Genomic DNA, 7,745 nt, shown 5'->3' with positions numbered 1-7,745 from the left:
TGGCCCAGGCCCCCACCACCGCATATGGGCGGGCGGCCCCCCACTGCCGCCACACAGGCACGCCGCCGGGGCCCGCGGTCAGGTGTGTGCAGACAACCAGATCCGGCCACCACCACTGCCCCCCCTGGTCCCTAGCCTTTGGACCTGGAGGCACTTCAAAGGACCCCAACAACGCTCGCAAACCACCTGCAGCACTTGCCACGGATCATGAAGTAGGTAATGTCAATGGACCCCAGTGACCTGAGCAGATGAGACGTATGCAAAGAGGGACCCACCGATGCTTCGATATTGGGTGCCTGGCACCACTAGACCTGGACTCACAGCACGCCCCAGAGTGCCTCCACACACAGGTGAAGGGCTTTCTGACTGAAGTCAAATATTATTTGAATTTCATTTGAGGGTAAGATTAATTACGGATGCACATTTTAACCTCAGGGCAATGACTCAATAGTGCATGGGTTGGCAAACTTTCTTTGAAGGGCCAGAAGTAAATATTTTGGACTTCTGGGCCATATGATTTCTGTTCAACTACTCAACTCCACTTTTGTGGTTTATGTATGTAAAGTAATGGGCTTAGCTGTGTTCCAATAAAACTTTATTCATATAGAAACAGGCAGCTGGCCCATGGGCCATAGCTTGTTGACCCCTGCTTAATGGTGGAGATTAAATGGGATAAAAACACACAGCCAAAAAGAAAGCATAAAAAGAGGAAAAAAGATACATACAGCGGATGTTATAAACAACTGCTAGCATGATGGTAGATTTTAATCCAACCATAATTATAATTTCACTAAGCATAAAGGTCCTAAAACACAAAATTAAATACAGGTTGGGTTTTAAAAGGCAAGACACAAATAGAGGCTGTATATAAGAAATCCTTTTCAAATAAAAAAGAATAGACACATTAAAAGTAAAAGGATGGAAAAATAGATGCATAAAAACAAAAACATAAAGAAAGGTGAAGTAGCTACCTTAATATCAGATAAACTAGACTTCAGAATGAGTAATATTACCAGAGATAAAGAGGGACATTGACTATTTATAAAGGGGTTGGCTCTCCAAGACAACATAACAATGCTGTGTGCATATACAGCCAATAATAGAGCTTCAAATAATAGACCTAAAAGAATAAATAGACAAATCTATAATTATATTTGGAGACTTCAACACTCCTCTCCTAGTTATGGATACAATCATTAGAAAGAATAATGAGAAAGCAAATCAATAAGGAGACAGAACACCTGAACAAGACTCAACTACTTTCCTCTAATTGACCATTTATAGAACACTCACCCAACATTAGAATACACATTTATTCAATTGAACATAGGACATTTATCAGTAGAGACTACATTCTGGGCCATAAGGAAAACTCTATGAATTTAAAAGAACTCAAGTCATGCAAAATATTATTTCTGAAAACAAAGGAATGAAGTTAAAATTACAAAATGGACAAAAATCAGGAAAACACACAAATACTTGGAAACTGAAAGACACACCTCAAAATTACCTATGGGTCAAAGAAGAAAACAAAAGGAAAATTAGAAAGCATTGTGAAATGAATGAAAATGAAAACATAACATATGAACATTTGTGAGATGCAGCCAAGGCAGTGATTAAATAAAAATTCAGAGCATTAAAGTACTACATAAAACGTCTGAAAATTTGATCAAAATTCCCTCCTTAAGAAACTATACAAATTACACCCAAAGAAGCAGGAGATGAATAATAAAGAGCCTAACTCAACAAACTGGGAAGCATTGCAACTTAAAATATTAATTCCATATAGCAAAGTAATTTGTGTGGCACACATGAAATGACACTTATTTGTATGCCAAGTGATTGTAATGATTTCAGTTAGACTCCTTCTTCTCCAAAGCCAAGTCCCTATCATCTGAGAAGAGGTGACCATACCCGGCTGAAGTCAACCTAGCTAACTGGTACTCACAAAAGGTTTGCAGATTCATTTAATCCCCATGCTACCCTCAAAGTTCTCACACACAAATGGGCTCAAATTCCTGCTTCGGTATTCAGAAGAGAAAAAAAGAACATATTCCATCACCAACTGACCTCTGCAGAACTCCTCAGTTGATAATACAGTTATTTGCTGGAGCATAGTCATGGGCTTCTCAAGTCAATACTATAAATTATTAAAAAGTAAATTAATTATTTTCATAAAATATGTTTGGTGGGGGACCTGAGTGGCTCAGTCAGTTAAGCGTCTGCCTTTGGCTCCGGTCATGATCCCGGGATCCTGGGATGGAGTCCTACGTCAGGCGCCTTGATCAGCGGGGAGTCTGCTTCTCTCTCTCCTTCTGTCCCTCCCCCCCAACTCATGCTCTCTCTCTCTCTCTTTCTCTCTCCCTGTCTCAAACAAATAAATAAAACCGTTAAAAAATAATAAAAATATATTTGGGAACAACGTACTGGAACACTGTTTGGCTTCTCAGATTCAGAAGAAAGGCTGAAGTGTAATTAACAGAACACAACTTCCTAAGAATGTTTGTCCCCAAGAGTACTTTCTCATGGATTTTCATGGAAGGACATTTATGATTATATATGGTTAAAAAATGTATGTGAAAAATACCACTAAACCAGATTCAAATATTATGGAAATTGCCAAAGTTTCCAAAGTGTTGAATTCTGTAAATGCAACCGTGAAATCACAATAATCTGTTCTAGCATTTCAGGTGTATGTCTGATTTTCAAGGAGATAACTAATGCCCTTAAAACTCTAATAAATTAAAAAATGCTGTTACCTCTCTCTTAATTAATGTTTTAATTTGCACAACTGTCAGTGAAGGAGAAAATAGAAATCATGCTAATGAAAGCAAATGAGTATATTTCAATAAAAGAGAAAACATTAATATCTGTGACTTTAATACATTGCAAACTATAATTAGTTGTTCTCCTCCAAACTACGCCAAATATTGCATACAAACTAAACCATTACAGATTATGCCTACAGCAAGTATGCATTCTTCCGTTAACATAATGTTGTTTGAAAAATTATCTCAAATATTATAATAGTTTTCTCAAATATTATAATAGTTTTCAAGATTGTATGATTTTTAAAAGGGTTTGCAAGCCACAATATATAACACTTGCTAGTGTAAAGTTTTATCAGTTGCCATTAAAATATAAAACATGTTAAGTAGTTGTAAGCAAACTTGCATAACTTTGCCTTGGAAACACCAAGGGAAATTATTATTGAAATATACTCATTTGTGTTGGCTCCTCCTGACTGCTTCTAGCAAAAGTTGTGAAGATAGAAATGACTTAAGGATGGAATCGGTAAGCAAAAAGGAAGCTCAGTGTAAAGATTTGGGAAAAATTCTCAGCCTATCAGTATTGCAAAAATGAGAACACTAAGCATGTAGCCAAGTGACCATTGGATAGGGAAATTAGTATGAAAGTGAACCACTTACTTCTTAGGCACCCCAGGAGGAAAAGTGCCATCCCTGGAACCACAAACCATTACCCCAGAAGGCTGAACTGCTGCTCTAGTGAGCCTGAAGGACAGAGCATGGAGCCAGAGAACTATTCTAGAACCTTAGGATCTCATGGAGTTTGCCTTGCTAGATTTTGGACTTGCTTGGGACCCATCACTCTTTCTTGCTTTCCTAAGTCTCCTTTTTGGAACTGGGCTGTCTATCTTATGCCTGTCCCACTATTGTATTTTGGAAGACTATAAATTATTTGGCTTCACATAGTCGCAGCTGGAGAGGGATTTTGCCTCAGGGTGAATCCTAACTTGGATCTCACCCATAAATGATGTAAGTGACATTTAGATGAGACTTTGAACTTTAGGCTTTAGAATTGATACTGGAATGAGTTAAGACTTTTGGGGTCAGGGGATTGAATGAACATATTTTGCATGCCAGAAGGACATGAATTTTGAGGGGCTACAGGTGGAAATTTACAGAATAAATGTGTTTTCCCCAAATTCATATGTTGAAACCCTATACCCTGATGTTATGGTATTAGGAGGTAAGGCCTTTGGGAGGTAATTAGTGTGAGGGTAGAGTCCTCATGAATGAGACTAGTGTCTTTAAAAGAGTCATGAGAGGGGCGCCTGGCTGGCTCAGTCAGTAGGGCATACAATTCTTGATCTCAGGGTTGTGAGTTTGAGTCCCACATTGGGGGTAGCGATTAACTGAAATAATATCTGTAAATCACAAAGCACAATTCCTGGCACATAACAAATGATCAAGCCATGGCAACTAAATTTAGCATCTACGGTTCTTTTTTTAGTGCCGTATACAACCACATTGTAGATAGATATGCAGGGATTACATTTATCCAGTCCCGATTCTTTACTACAAATTTTTCAGTATTGAAGAAAATACTGTCCTGACCATCCTGCACATAATTTTTGGACATGTGTACAATTATCTCCTTAAAAAAAATCTGGAAGTAAAATAATTCAAAGAATATGCATTTTCCCACTGACATAAAATTCACACACCATAGAATTTGTCCTTTTACAAGGTACAATCGTGTGGGTTTTAGTTAAGTTCACAGGTGGTGCCATCATCACCACTGTTTAACTCCAGAACATTTTCAAACTCCAAAAAAAATCCCAGGCCTATTAGCACTCATTATTTATGATAGCCAAACATTCCATATTTTTATCTTTTTTATGTTTTTGGTCAAAAAGTGGAAACAGGGGCTCCTGGGTGGCTCAGTCATTAAGCGTCTGCCTTCGGCTCAGGTCATGATCCCAGGTTCCTGGGATCGAGCCCCGCATCGGGCTCGCTGCTCAGCGAGGAGCCTGCTTCTCCCTCTCCCACTCCCCCTGCTTGTGTTTCCCTCTCACGCTGTGTCTCTCTCTGTCAAATAAATAAAATCTTTAAAAAAAAATGGAAACAAAGCAAATATTCATTAACAGGTTGTTAATATCCCTGCAGTGGAATTCTTCTCAGCAGTTAAAAGAATTAAGTCACAGGGATGAAAGGTATAGCGTGGGGAAAACGGTGGTATTATAAGAGCATTATATGGCTACAAATCGTAGCTACACTTGTGGTGAGCATAGCATAACCTGTAGAGAAGCTGAATCACTAGTTGCACACCTGAAACTAATGTAACATTGTATGTCAACTCTACTTCAACCAAAAAAAGTAATGAGCTATTGATACACTCAATGTGGAGGAATTTCAAAATAATTATGTCAAGTGAAAAAAGCCAGACAAAAATAGTGAACATTGTATGATTCCATTTAAAGAAAATTATATTAAATGAAAGCTATGAAATGGTGACCTAAAGCAGAATAGTGGCTGCTTATAGATGGAATAGCAGAGAAAGGGGGCAGCAAAGTATTACCAAGAGGCATGAATAAACTGAAGAAGTGTTTACTTTTTCCCCTAAGCAAAGCAAATCCAAATTTCATGGTCTTAAACGAAAAATGAAAACAAACCAAAAAAATCAAAATAAAATTAACAGAACAACCAAAATGTCAAGACAGTTATGAAGAGAACTTTGAGAGTTAAAACTACAAATAAGGGGCGCCTGGGTGGCTCAGTCGGTTGAGCGTCTGCCTTCGGCTCAGGTCATGATCCCAGGGTCCTGGGATGGAGCCCCACATCGGGCTCCCTGTTCAGCAGGGAACCTGCTTTCCTCTTTCCCTCTGCTGCTCTCCCTGCTTGTGCTCTCTTGTTTTCTCTCTCACATAAATAAACAAAATCTTCAAAAATAAATAAAAATTACAACTACAAATCAGTTTTTTGTTAATAGTTAACTAATGAAGTATTTTTCAGCTGAGTATTCATATGAAAGCAAAATTTCAAAGCAAAACCTGACTAAAACATAAAATTCTAGTGCTTACAAGAAGGTATGTAAGAAATACAAGGCTCAAATATGTATGTGTCTTAATAAAAAATAGAGCTATCTATGCATTCAAGCTGTGTCAGATGCTCTTGGAAGCGGGAGACATGATTAGGAACAACAGTGTTGGATGTGTGGGGCACCGTGCATGCATGCAATGTTTGGACAGAAATTCGAGATGTCAGAGTAGCCACACATCTTCAGGCATGCCTACAGCTTAGGTCTGACTCTAGAATATACTGGAGTTTCCCTGAAACTCTTTGATCTGTTCCCATTGGCACCTAGGCTTATGAAACACATTTGTGTTGTTCTCTGGAGGACCCAGATATGTTCATTATTTGGATTTGGGTGATGGTTTCACCAGTGAGTGTGTAGGTCAAAAATAATGAAACTGTATACTTTGTGCAGTTTCTTGCATGCCAATTATATCTTAATAAAGCTGTTGATTAAAATAGTATTTTCTATGAGAAACACAAAGCAACTTTGGGAAAGATTTTGGGGAACAGGAGATTATTTTCTCACTGGCATTATTTAGAAATGCTGTAGCATGGTGATAATTTTTTTTTAAAAGACTGACATTTACTCAATTTTATTCTTGCTTTAAAATTCTCTACAGACAATGCTCCCCTTTATTGCCTGCCTGGGGAGGTGGACCACTCCCATTCCTCACACTTGGAAGGACACTGCTCCACCCCAAGCTTCTTAGCAAGAAAGCAGTCTACTCAATGTTGGGTTTGTGGCACCGGTATTTCTTATACAAAGAAAAATTTTATTTTGTAGGAAATTTTCCCATACAAAGGAAAGGATACTCAATGGGGAAAACTGAGAGCTTTTCCCGTAAGGTCAGGAACAAGACAAGGATGTTCACGTTCACCATTTTTATTCAACATAGTACTAGAAGGCCTAGTCACAGCAATTAGATAAGAAAAAGAAATAAAAGGCATCCAAAATGGTAAAGAAATTGTCACTATTTGCAGAGGACATGATATTATATATAGAAAACTCTAAAGACTCCACCAAAAAACTATTAGAACTGACAAATTGAGTAAAGTCACAGGATACAAAATCAATGTGCAGAATCTGTGGCATTTCGGGCGCCTGGGTGGCTCAGTTGGTTAAGCGACTGCCTTCGGCTCAGGTCATGATCCTGGAGTCCCGGGATCGAGTCCTGCATCGGGCTCCCTGCTCAGCAGGGAGTCTGCTTCTCCCTCTGACCCTCTTCCCTCTTGTGCTCTCTGTCTATCATTCTCTCCTTCTCAAATAAATAAATAAAATCTTTAAAAAAAATAAAAAATAAAAAAAAAGAATCTGTGGCATTTCTATACCCTAATAATGAAGCAGAGGATAAATTAAAACTATCTCATTTACAATTACACCAAAAATAGTAAGATACCCAAGAATAAACCTAACCAAAGAGGTGAAAGACCTGTACTCTGAAAACTATAAAACACTGATGAAAGAGGGACATCTGGCTTGCTCAGTCAGTAGAGTGTGCGACTCTTGATCTTGAAGTTGTAAATTTGAGCCCCACATTGGGTGTAGAGATTACTTAAAAAAAGAAAATCTATATTAAAAAAAACATTGATGAAAGAAATTGAAGATGACTCAAAGAAATGAAAAGGCATTCTATGTTCACGGATTAGAAGAACAAATACTGTTAAAATGTCTGTACTACCCAAAGCAATCTACATATTTAACGCAATCCCTATCAAAATACCAACAGCATTTTTCACAAAATTGGAACAAAAAAAATCCTAAAATTTGTATGGAACCACAAAAGACCCCAAATAGCCAAAACAATTTTGAAAAAGCAAAGCAAAGCTGGAGGTATCACAATTCCAGACTTCAAGTTATATTACAAAGCTGTTGTAACCCTAACAGTATGGTACTGGTACAAGAATATAGACACATAGATCAATAGA

The sequence above is a fragment of the Callorhinus ursinus genome, unplaced genomic scaffold (genome assembly GCF_003265705.2).
Source record: "Callorhinus ursinus isolate GAN/ISIS: 27379988/994484 unplaced genomic scaffold, GSC_fseal_2.0 scaffold64, whole genome shotgun sequence".
NCBI classification, from domain to species: Eukaryota; Metazoa; Chordata; class Mammalia; order Carnivora; family Otariidae; genus Callorhinus; species Callorhinus ursinus.
Note: the sequence above shows the minus strand (reverse complement) of the source record.